The sequence below is a fragment of the Chionomys nivalis genome, chromosome 9 (genome assembly GCF_950005125.1).
Source record: "Chionomys nivalis chromosome 9, mChiNiv1.1, whole genome shotgun sequence".
NCBI lineage: Eukaryota > Metazoa > Chordata > Mammalia > Rodentia > Cricetidae > Chionomys > Chionomys nivalis.
This window is the reverse complement of record NC_080094.1, coordinates 84,337,479-84,354,384: the sequence shown is the minus strand read 5'-3', so window position 1 is coordinate 84,354,384 and position 16,906 is coordinate 84,337,479. Positions and strand designations below refer to the sequence as shown.

At 39.3% G+C, this 16,906-nt stretch overlaps 1 non-coding gene across 1 annotated transcript; it reads left to right on the top strand.

Annotated features, from left to right (window-relative positions):
• The first annotated feature begins 616 nt into the window (after positions 1-616).
• On the top strand, positions 617-723 carry LOC130882137 (U6 spliceosomal RNA). The gene has a single exon (XR_009057775.1). It is a non-coding gene; the product is annotated as a U6 spliceosomal RNA (small nuclear RNA).
• Positions 724-16,906: the final 16,183 nt, after the last annotated feature.

Below are 16,906 nucleotides of genomic sequence, written 5' to 3'. Positions count from 1 at the left end.
AAAGACTGGGAGAACTTGGGAATTAATTCTAGAAAAAAATAGAGTTAAGCACAGCTTATTGATAGAAGCATTTTCTCAGGTGGGCTCTGTTTGCTAGAGGCAAATATGTCTCATTTATGAGAGGGTTCCTGACTCAGCCCTAGCTGTAAAACCTTACAGTTTCTTTAAGAGGCTCTGCCACAAAACACTTAAATGGTGTTGATGAAAAGCTATCTGCATACTTTTTGGTTTTCAGCCATAACAAAAAAGTATGTCTTTTTAAAATGCCAGCTTTCTGGTCCTTCCTGTCAGTGCAAACTCTGACTCTTTCAGGCAGGAGGTCTGGCTACAGAGCATTTGAATGTGGTTTGAGAGCAGACTGCTAATGTTTTCTTGATTGGACCTTGAAACACCATAGAGTTGTGGCAATAAACATGGCTACAGCTAGTACCTCTACTATGAGGCTGGAATCTCAGAAATTTAAGAAATGGACTGGATCCAGCTGCCATAGTCACTGCTTTAATCATAGCAATATTGCTTAACAAATTAAAGACTCATGTGGTCAAAAAAGTAAAAAGAGATTCAAAGATGAAGAAGACCTCTAAATGGTTTACAGTGAGTTAAAGATATATATGTAGTGCTCGCTTCGGCAGCACATATACTAAAATTGGAGCGATACAGAGAAGATTAGCATGGCCCCTGCGCAAGGGTGACACGCAAATTCGTGAAGTGTTCCATATTTTTCAAATGAGGAGCAGAAGGAGGGAGAACATGAGCAAGGAAATCAGGACCACGAGGCGTGCACCCACCCACTGTGACAGTGGAACTGATCTATTGGGAGCTCTCCAAGGCCAGCTGGACTGGGACTGAATAAGCATGGGTTGAAACTGGACTCTCTGAACATGGCGGACAATGAAGGCTGATGAGAAGCCAAGGACAATGGCACTAGGTTTCGATCCTAATACATGAACTGGCTTTGTGGGAGCTTAGCCTGTTTGGATGCTCACCTTCCTGGACCTAGATAGAAGTGGGAGGACCTTGGTCTTCCTGTAGGTCAGGGAATTTGGACTGCTCTTCAGTATGGAGAGGGAGGGGGAATGGACTGGGGGGAGGAGAAGAGGAGTGGGGATGGGGGAGGGGAGCGGGGGGAGGGGGCAATATGTGGGAGGAGGGGGAGGGAAATGGGAAACGGGGAGCAGTTGGAAATTTTAATTAAAAAAGAATAAAAAAATGAAAAAAAAGATATATATGTAGGCTAAAGGTTAAATTTCTTAAAATAAAAATGAAAGAGAGTTCTGTGTTGTGGCACACACCATTAATCTCAACACCTGGAAGGCAGAGGCAGACAGATCTCTGTGAATTCAAGGTGTAGTGGCACACGCCTTTAATCCTAGCACTTGGGAGGCAAAGGAAGACAGATTTCTTTGGATTCCAAGTCAATAGGGTCTAAAGAGTGAATTCTAGGATATTCAAAGATGCACAAAGAATTTGTCTCAAAAAGCCAAAAATTAAAATAAAAATAAAAGAAATAGAGGTTAAAATAAAGCCACATAAAGATGAAAGATAAACAGAGAGTCTGGATACTGTATGTTATTATGTTCTCTTTGAGTTGTTTGGATGCTGAGGAAGGAGCAACAGCTGCTAAACGATATTTGTTTATAAATGCTGCTGAACTATTCCAAGATAGGTATTTTGAAAATACCTTGACTTCAAAACTGAATAAAAAGATATGTTACTTTGGAGAAGAGGTTTTGCTTTTGTTTCCACAGAATATGAGAAGCTATGGATTTATTCTGAATTAAAAAATATCAGGTTTGATCAACGAAGACCACCTGAGAAATCTCTGGTAGGAACGGATGGCCTGGATGTCTGAGTTCTACATCCAGAACAGATTCAAGATGCTGCCTGAGATGATCAAACTCACAGGATACTCCAGTCAGGACTTGATCATAACTCTAAATTTTCTTTATGTCCCTGTAAGATTATCAGTGTCCCCAACAAGCAGGAAGTATCCTGGAAAACTGTGCCCACATTCCTAAAAAAATAGACTATGAATATTTTCCTTTATTTAAAATGTTAGTCACAAGTTGTTATGGATAATGGTCAGGAAAAAAAGCTAAACAAAGTATATTTGATTCAGGGTTCTTGTTTTGTTTTTTTAAAAGAGGGAGAGGTGGTGTGAGACAATGGTCTGTATTCTGTCAATTATATTTTAAATAAATGCTGATTGGCTAGTAGCAAGGCAGGAAGTATAGGCCAGACAACCAGACAGGAAATACAGGCAGATCAATGAAAACAGGAGAATTCTGGAAAGAAGGATGTCTTATTCTGCCAGTCCTGTCCCAGCCACAGAAAAAGCGAGATGTAACAACAGCATCAAATAAGGTACCAAGCCACGTGGCTAACACAGATAAGAATAATGGGCTAATATAAGTTGTAAGAGTTAATAAGAAGCCTGAGCTAATGGGTCAACCAGTTTATTAATACTGTAGACTTCTGTGTGATTTCTTTGGAACTTGATGACTGTGGGAACCAGGCAGGATAGAAACCTCAGTCAACAGGAATCCATCATTGAACAAAAGGAAAAACCTGGGTAAATCATGAGTACATTCTTATGTTCAATATGAAACTTCGTTGTTGGTTAGATACTAAACCAAAGTCAAATTTATCTTTACCTCAGACTGAAGCAGTATCCCCAAAGAATCAGTGAGTGTTCTTTATAATAGAACTTCTATTTTAATAAAAGGCATAAGCTGAAAGGCACAAACAATAGAAATGTCTACTCTCACATTTAAGAAGACCAGAAGTGCAAAGTTGTAGCATGCTTATGTCCTGTTCTTTGTTCTTAAAGACAATTTTATCAAATCTCCTCTCCTAGTTTGTGGAGGCAGACTGTAAACTTTAAGGCTGTTTGATCCTATTCTCTGCTTGATGTTTATAAAAAATCTCCTGACTATAGGCATAACTCTGTTTCCAATATTCACTCTCTTTACAAGGAGAGTTTAAGTACTTGACACAGTCCAACAGCATACATCATTACACTTGAAGACATCTGCAAAGATTGTGTTCAAATAAAATGCTGTGACATATAGTAAGATGGCACTCTCTAAGATGCAAATGTTGTAGAGACAAATGAAAACTAAATAGACTTTAAATGGAGATGCATCTCAATGATACTGGTTTCACCTAGCACACAAGAAAACCATGTTTTATACAAACACACACACACAAGAAGGCATAATCTATAAGACAGTTGCTTGAATTAAGGTTAAGATTTAAGCTAGGTTCTGTGGCTCATAATTGTTTATGGAGAAGAATTACAGCCTTGTCAAGTATATGAAGATATCTCACAATGCTTCCATCAATCATTCTTTTATAATCATCTTTGAAAATGTGCCCAATATCCATTTCCATCTGAGCAGTAGCTAGGTCCCTAAAAGGTGGTAGCCTTATTTTCTTAATATATTCATATGATGGAGGTGGGTCTTTATCTGTTGCTTTCATTGGCTAATTAATAAAGAAACTGCCTAGGCCTATTTGATAGGCCAACCCTTAGGTGGGTAGAGTAAACAGAACAGAATGCTGGGAGAAAGAAGCCAAGTCAGTGAGTTGCCATGATTCTCCCACTCCAGACAGACGCAGGTTAAGATCTTTCCTGGTAAGCCAGCTCGTGGTGCTACACAAAATATTAGAAATGGGTTAGATCAATATGTAAGAGCTAGCCAATAAGAGGCTGGAACTAATGGGCCAGGCAGTGTTCAAAAGAATACAGTTTCCATGTAATTATTTCGGATAAAGCCATGCGGGCGGCTGGGTGCCGGGGATGCAGCCCCGCCGCTCATATTACAACATTCATAGTTCCAACATCCAAAATTGCAAAGTTAACAGGAATACCCTCTTTCCAGTTGAACTGTGCAAGGACCCTTTCCTATATTATCAGATTCTAGAGTTTTATCAGCAACATTTGGTACTTTTTACTTTGTAGATATCTGTTCCCAACATTCCACAAACTTGCCATTCTGCCCTTAGGTCTTTAAAAATATTTATGAAATGTATTTCCTCTCCTTCTTCTTCTTCTTCTTCTTCTTCTTCTTCTTCTTCTTCTTCTTCTTCTTCTTCTTCTTCTTCTTCTTCTTCTTCTTCTTCTTCATCTTCTTCTTCTTCTTCTTCTATTTTCTTGGGTTTCTTTTCAGATATGGGTTTCTCTGTGTAACAACCCTGCGTGTCATGGAACTCAATCAACTAACCTCAAACTCTGAGAGATCTGCCTGCCTCTGCCTCACAAGTGCTGAGATTAAAGTATGTGTCCCAACTGCTTGGTGAAAAGTATTTTCTTACCAGAAAAGCATGTATATTAAGTTATTGCCTGATATGATCAAGACTCACAGGATACTCCAGTCAGGACTTGATCATAATTCTAAAATTTTCTTTAGAGGAGAGGGAACTTGAAATGACCCTATCCTATACTGATGAATATCTTACATATCACCTTAGAACCTTCATCTGGCGATGGATCGAGGTAGAGACAGAGACTCAATTTGGAGCAACGGTCTGAGCTCTTAAGGCCCAAATGAGGAGCAGAAGGAGGGAGAACTTGAGCAAGGAAATCAGGACCACGAGGGATGCACCCACCCACTGTGACAGTGGAACTGATTTATTGGGAGCCCACCAAGGCCAGCTGGGCTGGGACTGAATAAGCATGGGTTGAAACTGGACTCTCTGAGCATGGTGGACAATGAAGGCTGATGAGAAGCCAAGGACAATGGCACTAGGTTTCCATCCTAATACATGAACTGGCTTTGTGGGAGCTTAGCCTGTTTAGACGCTCACCTTCCTGGACGTAGATAGAAGACCTTCGTCTTCCCGCAGGGCAGAGAATTTGGACTGCTCTTCAGTATCCAGAGGGAGGGGGAATGGTGTGGGGGGAGGAGAAGAGGAGTGGGGATAAGAGGAGGGGAGTGGGGGGAGGGGGAAATATTTGGGAGGAGGGGAGGGAAATGGGAAACGGGGAGCAGGTGGAAATTTTAATTAAAAAAAATAAATAAAAATAAATAAATAAAATTTTCTTTAGGTCCCCATAAAATTATCAGCACCCCCAACAAGCCAGAAGTAGCTTGTAATACAATGCCCACACTCCCCCAAAAATGGATTATGTATATTTTCCTTTGTTTAAAAAAAAAAGAGGTATGGGATAATTGTCTGCCCAGCTGAAAGGTACTGAGCCACGTGCCTAACATAGATAAAAATAATGGGTTAATATAAGCTACAAGAGCTAATAAGAAGACTGAGCTAATGGGCCAATCAGTTTATAACCTAAGAAAGGCTTCCTGACTCAGCTTTAGCTGCCACGAAACACTTAAATGGAGTTGATGAAAAGCTGAATGCATGCTTTTTGATTTTCAGCTCTAACAGGAAAAAAGCTGCACCATTTTCAAATGCTGACTTTCTGGACCATCCTGCCAGGGCAAACTCTGACTCTTTCAGGCAGGCAGTCCGACTGAGTGTGGTCTGTGAGCAGAATGCCGCAGCTTGCTTGCTGGCAGGGACCTTGAAACACTGTAGAGTTGTGGCAATGAACACAGCTCTGGCCAGTACCTCAGCCACAAGGCTGGAATCACAGAAAGCTAAGGAATGTGCTGGATACAGCCGTCAAAGCCATGGCTTTAATCCTACCTATATTGCTTAGTAACTTAAAAACTCGTGTGGTCAGAGAAAGAGAGATATACAGTAAAGAGAGATTCAAAGACAAAGAAAACCTCTAAATGGTTTACAGTATGTTAAAAATATTTGCAGGTAAAGGTTAAAGTTCCTAAAAGTAAAAAAAAAAAAAAAGAGTGTAGTACACACCTTTAATCTTAATGCCTAGGAGGCAGGGACAGACAGATTTCTGTGAGTTCAAGGTGTGGTAGAACACGCCTTTAATCCCAGCACAGGGGAGGCAGAGACAGGTGAATCTCTGTGAGTTCAAGGACAGCCTGCTCTATAGAGTTATTCCAGGACAAAGATATACAGAGAACCTTTCTCAAAAAGTAAAAGTAAAAATAAATCGGGGTTAAAGTAAAGCCACATAAAGATGGAAAATGCACAGAGAATCTTGATACTGTATGTTATTTTGTTCTCTTTAAATTGTTTGAATGCTGAGGAAGGAGCAACAGCTGCTAAAAGATATTTGCTTATAAATGCTGCTGAATTAATCCATAATAGGTATTTTTAAAATACCTTGACTTCAAAATTGAAGTCAAAAGGTATGCTACTTTGGAGAAGAGATTTTGCTTTTGTTTCCACAGAAAATGAGAGACTGTGGATTCATTCTGAGTTAAGAAAAATCTGGTTCGATCAAGGAAGATCATCTGAGAAATCTCTAGTAGGAACAGATGGCCTGGCTATCTGAGTTCTACATCCAGAACAGATTCAAGACTGCTGCATGAGATGATTAAGCCTCACAGGATACTCCAGTCAGGACTTGATTATAACTCTAAATTTTCTTTAGGTCCCCATAAGATTATCAGCACCCCCAACCAGCAGGAAGTAGCCTGGAATACTACGCCCACATTTTTTAAAAAAATGGACTATGGATATTTTCCTTTGTTAAAAAAAAAAAAGTGGTGAGGGAGAATTGTCTGTATTCTGTCAATCATGTTTTAAATAAATGCTGATTGGCCAGGCAGGAAGTATAGGCAGGTCAACCAGACAGGAAATAGAGGTGGGGTAATGAGAACAGGAGAATGCTAAGAAGGAGGAAGCCCGTTCCTTTCATTACAGCCCAAACCACTGAAGAAACAACATGTGAGCTGCCCTGCTGAGAAAGGTACTGAGCACCATGGCTAACATAGATAAGAATAATGGGTTAATATAAGCTACAAGAGCTATTAAGAAGGCTGAGCTAATGGGAAAAATCAGTTTATAACCTAATGTAGACTCTCTGTGTGATTTTCTTTGGGGCTTGCCAGCTGTGGGATACTGGGCAGGACAGAAACCCTAATAAGCAGCCCCTCATGTTACAATGGGCCAATCAGTTTTATAACTTATGGAGATCTCTGTGTGATTTTCTTTCAGGCTTGTCGGCTATGGGGTACCAGGTGGGACAGAAACCCCAACAAGCAGGCCCTTCATGTTACAGAGTTTGTCTATCATCTATCTATCTAGCTAGCTAGCTAGCTATCATCTATCTATCTATTTCACTATCATCTCTCTATCTATCTATTGCTCATCTATTTGTTTATTCCCCCTTCTAATTGTCCCATGTGCATGACATGTACAGATGGGGCTGGGGAAGAAGGGGGTTAGTGTGGTGAGAGAAAGGTGCTCGCTGGTCATCCAGTGGTGAATAAGCCTGGGAATAGCTGAGTATTAATTCATTAGAATAATATTAAAACTGTTCAAATAGAAAGCAATTGCTTTCTTTTCTGTTTGCTCAGAGATCTGACTAACTGCAACTTGGAAAGAAGATGGCCCTGATGGACAGAGACCTCCCTCCTGCTTTGGGTGGGTGGCTGAGTGAACGTGGGTGAGTTGACCAGTTTACATGTTTATTTCCATGCTTTGTCTTTTATGTATTGAATGGATGTGTCTCGTTTTTTTCATGATTGATTGCTTGCTTGATCAGGTAATGGATTGATCACTTCTTATGTATTTGTTTACTTACTTATTTACTTATCTGTTTAGCCCATCTCATTTACTTACTTTAAAAAAATGACCCACCTAGTCATTTACTTATTTATTTATTTGTTCATTCATTCCTTCACTTCCTTATTTTCTTTCATATATCTGTTTATTTATCTGCTCAGCCCGACTCATTTATTTACTTATTGACTGTTTCAACTCTTTTTTATTATTTATTTTTTATTCATTCTTTCTTTGTTTGCTTATTTGTTTATTTTATGTATGTGTTTACTTTCTTAATTATTTTTAATTTTTAAAAATTTTTTATTTACTTTTTTTTACTTACTTTCTCTTTTTCTTTCTTTGGGAATGTAGATAGATTACTTCCTTCCTTCCTTCCTTCCTTCCTTCCTTCTTTCTCCTGACTGTCCTGGAAACATAACTGGCTAAGAATATGGTGGCCTCCATCTCACTGGTGCTAGGTGAGTGTCAGCAAAACAGCTCTTGAGATGGAATTTGCATTGTGTGGGTGGGCAGATGAAGGAATACATGGGATGCACACACACAGGTGTGGATGCACATACACACACGCACATGCGTGACATGTACAGATGGGGCGGGCAGGGGGGTCCAATGTTTTGAGAGGATGGTGCTTGCAGGTAATAATAAATGTGCTGGTAAATAAGGCTAAAATAGCTAAATATTAAATCATTAGATTCCCTAAAACTGTTCAAATAAAAAGCACTTCTGTTTCTCTCTCTCAGAGATCTCTGGGACCATATACCAGCACATCTGGACTGACTGCAACATACAAAAGAAACATGGAAAGAAGACATTCTTGCTGGACAGAAACCTCCTGTTTTGGGTGGGTGACCTGAACAGGTTGTAAGGAAAGGATCTGAGAATGAATTCATCAAATGGCTGCCAGCAGCAAAGAGATTCCACATTTTATGAAGGTTAGTTAGTTAGTTAGTTAGTTAGTTAGTTAGTTAGTTAGTTATATTAAGAGGGGCCTGTGAACTGGGGTGGGGTGTGGCTTCTCAGGTCAGGTCAGGGAGGGGCTGAGGAGTGTAGCATTGGCCTTGACAATAGGCGCCAGTCAGATGTTAATATCAGAGCCTGAGAGTTCCTCAAAAGGGAATGAATGGAGACCCTTTTTTATGGCGGTTTCATATTTTACCAGAAAGCTCCCTCCCAAAAGGGAAAGTCATGATATCTTTTCCCAAGGATACCCTACCATTCTGATCATTCTGTGCTAACTCTTCCACTGTAAATAAATAAATAAATAAATAAATAAAGGAAAAAATACATGGACGGATGAACAAACAAACAAATAAATAAAAAGTTCACTGTTGTTGACTGACTTTTGATTTCATAATGAAACTCTCTCTCACACACACACACACACACACAAATAAAACTAAATATACAATAAAAGGAAGCACAACACCTTTACTCAAGGGGCAGAGTGAACTCTGAAAGTCATGTTTTCCAGGCAGGGCTATGTAGAGAGATGCTCCATGTTGGGCTGGAGAGATAGTTTAGTGGTTAAACACTGACTGCTCTTCCAGAGGACCCAGGTTCAATTCCCAGCATCCATATGGCAGCTCACAGCTGTCTGTAATCCCAGTTCCAGGGGCCTAGAGCCATGGCAAAAACACAAATGCACATAAGAAAAAAATAAATATTTTTTTAAAGAGAGAGAGAGAGAGAGAGAGAGAGAGAGAGAATATGAAAAAAAACTGAGAAACAAGAAAAGACATTGCTGGCTGGCTGGCTTTCATGCCCTGACAGCAATAAGCACATTGTGGGAGGAATCACAAAGTTGTTACACTATGTGGGTGTGATGAGAGATTGTGAGTGTGTGTCCTATCAGAACAAAGTTAGTCTCATAGTTGATGAAAATTACCACAAAACTTCAGCAGAATACATAACAAGTTTGCAAATGTGTGATCAATTTGTGACAGGTTGGGCTGGAGATGCTAAGAACTGGGGTTCACCCAAGGGAGCCCTCAATGCAAGAGCAGACACTCACTCCCATGAAGAGTGAAGGATGAATCATTCCTGCACTCAAATTTAAGGAAAGATAAATGACTATGGAGAGACTGCTCACAGATATGAAAAATCATTTCTAAAAATCAAATTTCTCAGTCATACATAGGGAGGAGATATAGTATGCAACTGCTTGGTGCTTCACCTAGATAGAGCAACAAAAAATCAGATTCCTTGATTTAGAGCCACCATGCACACGCCTTGGAAAAAGGGACATGGACAACTTGAATCACAATATTTATCAGAGCATGAGAAGAGTATGCAAAGGAAACAAAAGGAGAGATAATTGAAGTCCTTCCTTCCTTCTATCAGGTTCCGTGTGTTCAGATTGATATTGAGGACTTTAATCCATTTGGACATGAGTTTTGTGCATGGTGATAGAAATGGATCTATTTTCATTCTTCTACAGGTTGACATCCAGTTCTGCCAGCACCATATGTTGAAGATGCTTTCTTTCTTCCATTGTATACTTTTAGCTCCTTTATCGAAAATTAGGTGTTAATAGGTTTGTGGGTTAAAATCTGGGTCTTCTATTTGATTCCATTGGTCGAATTCCCTGTTTTTATGCCAATACCAAGCTGTTTTTAATACTGTAGCTCTGTAGTAGAGTTTGAAGTCAGAGATACTAATGCCTCCCAAAGTTCCTTTATTGTATAAGATTGTTTGGCTATCCTGGGTTTTTTTGTTTTTCCATATAAAGTTGATTATTATCGTCGATAGGTCTGTGAAGAATTCCAATGGGACCGTGATGGGGATTGCATTGAATCTATAGATTGCCTTTGGTAAAATTGCCATTTTTACTATGTTATCCTCCCAATCCAAGAGCATGGGAGATCCTTCCATTTTCTGGTATCCTCTTCAATTTCTTTCTTCAAAGACTTAAAGTTCTTGTAAAATAGATCTTTCACTACCTTGATTAGAGCTACTCCAAGATATTTTATGCTATTTGTGGCTATCGTGAAAGGTGATGCTTCTCTGATTTCCCTCTCTGCTTCTTTGTTCTTTGTGTATAGGAGGCCAACTGATTTTTTTGGAGTTCATCTTGTATCCTGCCACATTATTAAAGGTGTATATCAGCTGTAGGAGTTCATTGGTGGAGTTTTGGGGGTCACTTATGTACACTATCATATCATCTGCAAATAATGAAAGTTTAACTTCTTCCTTTCCAATTCAAATCCTCTCGATCCCTTATGTTGTCTTATTGCTATTGCTAGAACTTCAAGCACTACATTGAAGAGGTATGGAGAGAGTGGACAGCCCTGTTGTGTTCCTAATTTTAGTGGGATGGCTTTGAGTTTCTCTCCATTAATTTTGATGTTAGCTGTCGGCTTGATGTAAATAGCTTTAATTATATTTAGGTATGACCCTTGTATCCATAATCTCTCCAAGACCTTTATCATAAAAGGGTGTTGAATTTTGTCATCCTTTTTCAGCATCTAATGAAATGATCATATGGTTTTTTCTTTCAGTTTATTTATATGATGAATTACATTGATAGATTTTTGTATGTTGAACCAGCCCTGAATCTTTGGGATGAAGCCTACTTGATCATAATGGATAATTTTTCTAATGTGCTCTTGGATTCGGTTTGCCAGTATTTTATTGAGAATTTTTGCATCGATGTTCATGAGTGAGATAGGCCTGTAATTCTCTTTCTTGGTTGGGTCTTTGTTTGACTTTGTTATCAAGGTAACTGTACTTCATAAAAGAAATTTGGCAATGACTCTTCTGTTTCTATATTGTGAAATACATTAAGGAGTATAGGTATTGGCTCTTCTTGGAAGTTCTGGTAGAATTCTGCATTGAAACCATCTTGTCCTGGGTTTTTTTGGGGAGGCAGGGTTTTTTTTTTAATTGTTTTTCATTGAAAAAAAATTTCTGCCTCCACCAAGCCTCCCACTTCCCTCCCGATCCTCCCACTCCTCTCCATCTCCCCCCACTCCTCTCCCTCTCCCTCTCCAGTCTGGAGAGCAGTCAGGGTCCCTGCCCTGTGGGAAGTCTAAGGTTCTCGCCCCATCCATTCAGGTCCAGGAAGGTGAGCATCCAAACTGGCTTAGCTCCCACAAAGCCAGAACATAAAGTAGGATCAAAACCCAGTGCCATAGTCCTTGGCTTCTCATCAGCCCTCATTGTCTGCCATGTTCAGAGAGTCCGGTTTTATCCCATGCTTTTTAAGTCCCAGTCCAGCTGGCCTTGGTGAGCTCCCAATAGATCAGCCCCACTGTCTCAGTGGGTGGGTGCACCACTCGCGGTCCTGACTTCCTTGCTCATGTTCTCCCTCCTTCTGCTCCTCATTGGGACCTTGGGAGCTCATTCTGGTGCTCCAATGTGGGTCTCTGTCTCTATCTCCATCCATTGCCAGATATCTACGGTGATATGCAAGATATTCATCAGTATGGTTATAGGTTATGGCCATTTCAGATTTTCTATCCTCAGCTGCCCAAGGAACTAACTGGGGACAATGCCCTGGGCACCTGGGAGCCCCTCTAGGTTCAAGTCCAAATGGATCAAAGACCTCAATATCAATCTCAACACACTGAACCTGATAGAAGAGAAAGTGTGAAATAGTCTACAACACATGGGCACAGGAGACCACTTCCTACATATAACCTCAGCAGCACAGACATTAAGGGCAACATTGAATAATTGGGACCTCCTGAAACTGAGAAGCTTTTGTAAAGCAAAGGACACTGTCACTAAGACAAAAAGGCAACCTACTGAATGGGAGAAGATCTTCACCAACCCCGCAACAGACAAAGGTAGATCTCCAAAATACATAAAGAACTCAAGAAACTAGACTTTAAAATGCTAATTAACCCAATTAATAAATGGGGCACTGAACTGAACAGAGAATTCTCAACAAAAGAAATTAAAATGGCCAAAAGACACTTAAGGGCATGCTCAACCTCCTTAGCCATCAAGGAAATGCAAATCAAAAAATTCTGAAATTCCATCTTACACCTGGCTAAAATAAAAAACACCAATGATAGCCTTTGCTGGAGAGGTTGTGGAGTGAGGGGTACACTCATCCATTGCTGGTGGGAATGCAAACTTGTGCAACCACTCTGGAAATCAGTGTGGCTGTTTCTCAGGAAATTTGGAATCAACCTATCTGAGGACCCAGCAATACCACTCTTGGGAATATACTCAAGAGATGCCCTATCATATTACAAAAGCATTTGTTCAACTATGTTCATAGCAGCATTATTTGTAATAGCCAGAACCTGTAAACAACTTAAATGCCCTTCAATGGAAGAATGGATGAATAAAGTATGGAATATATACATATTAGAGTACTACTTAGCAATAAAAACAATGACATCTTGAATTTTGCATGCAAATGGATGGAATTAGAAAACACTATCCTGAGTGACGTGACCCAGACCCAAAAAGATGAACATGGGATGTACTCACTGATAATTGGTTTCTAGCCATAAATAAAGAACATTGAGCCTATAATTTGTGATCCTAGAGAAGCTAAATAAGAAGGTGAACCCAAAGAAAAACATATAGTTATCATCCTGGATATTGGAAATAGACAAGATTGCCGGGCAAAAATAGGAAACTTGGGGGTGGGATTTGTAGGGGGTAAGGGGAAATGGGGAGAGAAAAGTGAGAATGGGAGGATGGGGAGAACTTGGGGGAATGGGATGGGTGGGATAAAGGAAGGGTGGATATGGGAACAGGGAATTACATATCTTAATTAAGGGAGCCGTTTTAGGGTTGGTAATAGTCTTGGCTCTAGAGGGTTTCCCAGGTGCCCAGGGAGATGTCCCCAGTTAGTTCCTTGGGCTGCTGAGGAGAGGAAACCTGAAATGGCCCTATCCTGTAGCCATACTAATGAATATCTTGCATATCACCATAGAACCTTCATCTGGCGATGGATGGAGATAGAGACAGAGACCCACATTGAAGCACGAGAATGAGCTCCCAAGGTCCAAATGAGGAGCAGAAGGAGGGAGAACATGAGCAAGGAAGTCAGGACCGCAAGTGGTGCTCCCACCCACTGAGACATTGGAGCTAATCTATTTGGAGCTCACCAAGGCCAGATGGACTGGGACTGAAAAAGCATAGGATAAAACCAGACTCTCTGAACATGGCGGACAATGAGGGCTGATGAGAAGCCAAGGACTATGGCACTGGATTTTGATCCTACTGCATGTACTGGCTTTGTGGGAGCCTAGCCAGTTTGGATGCTCACCTTCCTAGACCGGGATGGATGGGGGGAGGACCTTGGACTTCCCACATGGCAGGGAACCCTGACTGCTCTCCGGACCTGAGAGGGAGAGGGAGAGGTGTGGGGGTAGGGGGATGGAAATGGGAGTTGGGGAGGAGGCAGAAATTTTTAATAATAAATAAATAAATAATAAATAAATTGATGGACTCAAATCACCTATAAAAAGGCACATGCTAAGATATTGGATACAAAAACAGGATCCAACATTCTGCTGTTTACAAGAAATACACCTCAACCACAAAGAAAGACTTCTACTAAAAGTAAGGGTTGGGAAAAGGTTTATCAAGCAAATGGACCTAAGAAACAAGGGGTGTGGCCATACTAATTTCTAACAAAATTAACTTCAAACTAAAATCAATCAGAAGAGATGGAGAGGGACATTTTATACTCATAACAGGAACAATTCTTCAGCATGAAGTCTTATTCCTGAATATCAAGGCCCCTAATATAAAAGCACCCACTTATGTAAAAGAAATATTACTATAACACAAGGCAGCCATCAAACCACTCATACTAATAGTAGAAGACTTCAACAATCCTCTCTCACTAATGGACAGGTCAATCAGACAGAAACCTAACAGAGAAATAAGAGCATTTTTGGAGGTAATGAATCAAATGGACTAACAGACATCTATCGAACATTCCACCCAAATACAAAAGGATATACCTTCTTCTCTGCAGCTCATGGAACCTTCTCAAAAATTGACCACATACTCAGTAACAAAGCAAACTTCCACGGATACAAAAAAAATATTAGTAACCACATGTGTCTTATTGGATCACCATGGAATAAAGTTAGAATTTAGGAATAATTCTAACCCCAGAAAACCTACAAACTCTTGGAAGCTGAACAGTCAACTACTGAACCACCCCTGGGTCTGGGAAGAAATAAAGAAAAAAATTAAAGTCTTCCTTGAATTCAACAAAAATAAAGACACAACATACTCAAACCTATGGGACACTATGAAAGCAGTACTAAGTGGAAAGTTCATAGCTCTAAGTGCCCACATTAAAAAAAAAGAGAAAGCTTACATTAGAGACTTAACAGCACAGCTGAAAGTTCTAGAAAAAAAGAAACAGACTCATTCAGGAGGTGTAGAATATTGGATATAATCAAACTGAGGGCTGAAATCAACAAAATAGAAACACAGAAAACAATCCAAAGAATCAATGAAACAAAGAGCTGGTTCTTTGAGAAAGTCAACAACATTGACAAACCTTTATCCAAACTAATCAAAAGGCAGAGAGAGAACATGCAAATTAACAAGATCAGAAATGAAAAGAAGGACATAATAGACACTGAGGAAATTCAGAGAATCATTAGGTCTTACTACAAAAGCTTATGTGCCACAAAGTTGGAAAATGTAAAAGAAATGGACTTGTTTTTAGATAAGTACCATTCACAAAAGTTTTTAAGAAGCAAAATACACTTTCAGTGAAAGGGCTTATCTTTCCAACTACAGCTTATAGAAAAATATGGAATCCTCCTTTCCCTTCTAACAATCCTTTGAACTGTTTGAAGAAAGTCCTTCTCTTTGGAGAGAAGCACCTGTGTGTTTCTCAGGAGAGCATATAAAGAGGCTAAACACACTTTCAAGAGATAGTGATTATCTTTCAAATGACTGCATATAGAAAGAAATGGAACACTCTTTTCACTTCTAACAATGCTTTGAACTGTTTGAAGGAAGTTCTTCTCTTTTAAGAGAAGGCATGTGCGTTCCACACAAAAGCTATTAAGAAGCAAAATACACTTTCAAAAGAAAGTTCTTATCTTTCCAACTACAGCATATAGAAAGAAATGGAATACTCAGTTCACTTCTAACAATGCTTTGAAATCTTCAAAGAAAGTGCTTCTCTTTTGATATAAATGCATGTATGTTTCTCAGGAAAGCATAAAAGAAGCTAAACACACTTTCAAGACAAAGTGATTATCTCTTGAATAAAAGCATATAGAAAGAAATGGAACACTCCTGTCAATTCTAACAATACTTTGAACTGTTTGAAGAAAGTGCGTCTCTTTAGAAAGAAAAGCATGAACATTTCTCACAAAAGCTATTAAGAATCAAAACACACTTTCAAAAGAAACTACTTATCTTTCAAACTACAGCACATAGAAAAAACGGAATACTCCTTTCACTTCTAAAAATGCTTCGAACTGTTTGAAGAAAATGTGTCTCTTTTGAGAGAAACACTTGTTTGTTTCTCAGGAAAGCATATAAAGAAGCTAAATACACATTCAAGAGAAAGTGATTATTTTTCAAATGACAGCATATAGATAAAAATGGAACACTCCTTTCACTTCTAACAATGCTTTGAACTGTTTGAAGAATTTGTTTCTCTTTTGAGAGAAACATGTGTGTGTTTTTCATGAAAGTTTCTAAAGAAGCTAAACACAGTTTCAAGAGAAAGTGTTTATCTTTCAAACCACAGCATATAGAAAGAAGTAGAACACTCTTTTCACTTCTAACAATGCTTTGAACTGTTTGAAGAAAGTTCTTCTGTTTCGAGAGAAGGCATATGTGTTTGTCACAAAAGCTTTTATGAAGCAAAACACACTTTCAAAAAAAGTGCTTATCTTTCCATCTATACCACATAGAAAGAAATGGAATAATCCTTTCACTTCTAAAATGTTTCAAACCGTTTGAAGAAAGTGCTTCTCTTTTGAGAGAAACACATGAACGTTTTTAACCAAAGCTTCTAAAGAACCTAAACACACTTTCAAGAGAAAATTATTATCTTTCAAACTACAGCATATAGAAAGAAATGGAACACTCCTTTCATTTTTAGCAATGCTTCAAACTGTTTGAAGAAAGTGCTCCTCTTTTGAAAGAAACACATAAGCGTTTCTCACAAAAGCTTTTAAGAAGCAAAACACACCTTCAAAGAAAGTGCTTATCTTTCCAACTACAGCACATTTAAAGAAGTGGAATACTTTGTTCTAAAATGCTTGGAACTGTTTGAATTTCTGTGCTGCTCTTTTGAGAGGAACGCATGTGCGTTCCTCATGAAAATTTCTAAAGAAGCTAAACACACTTT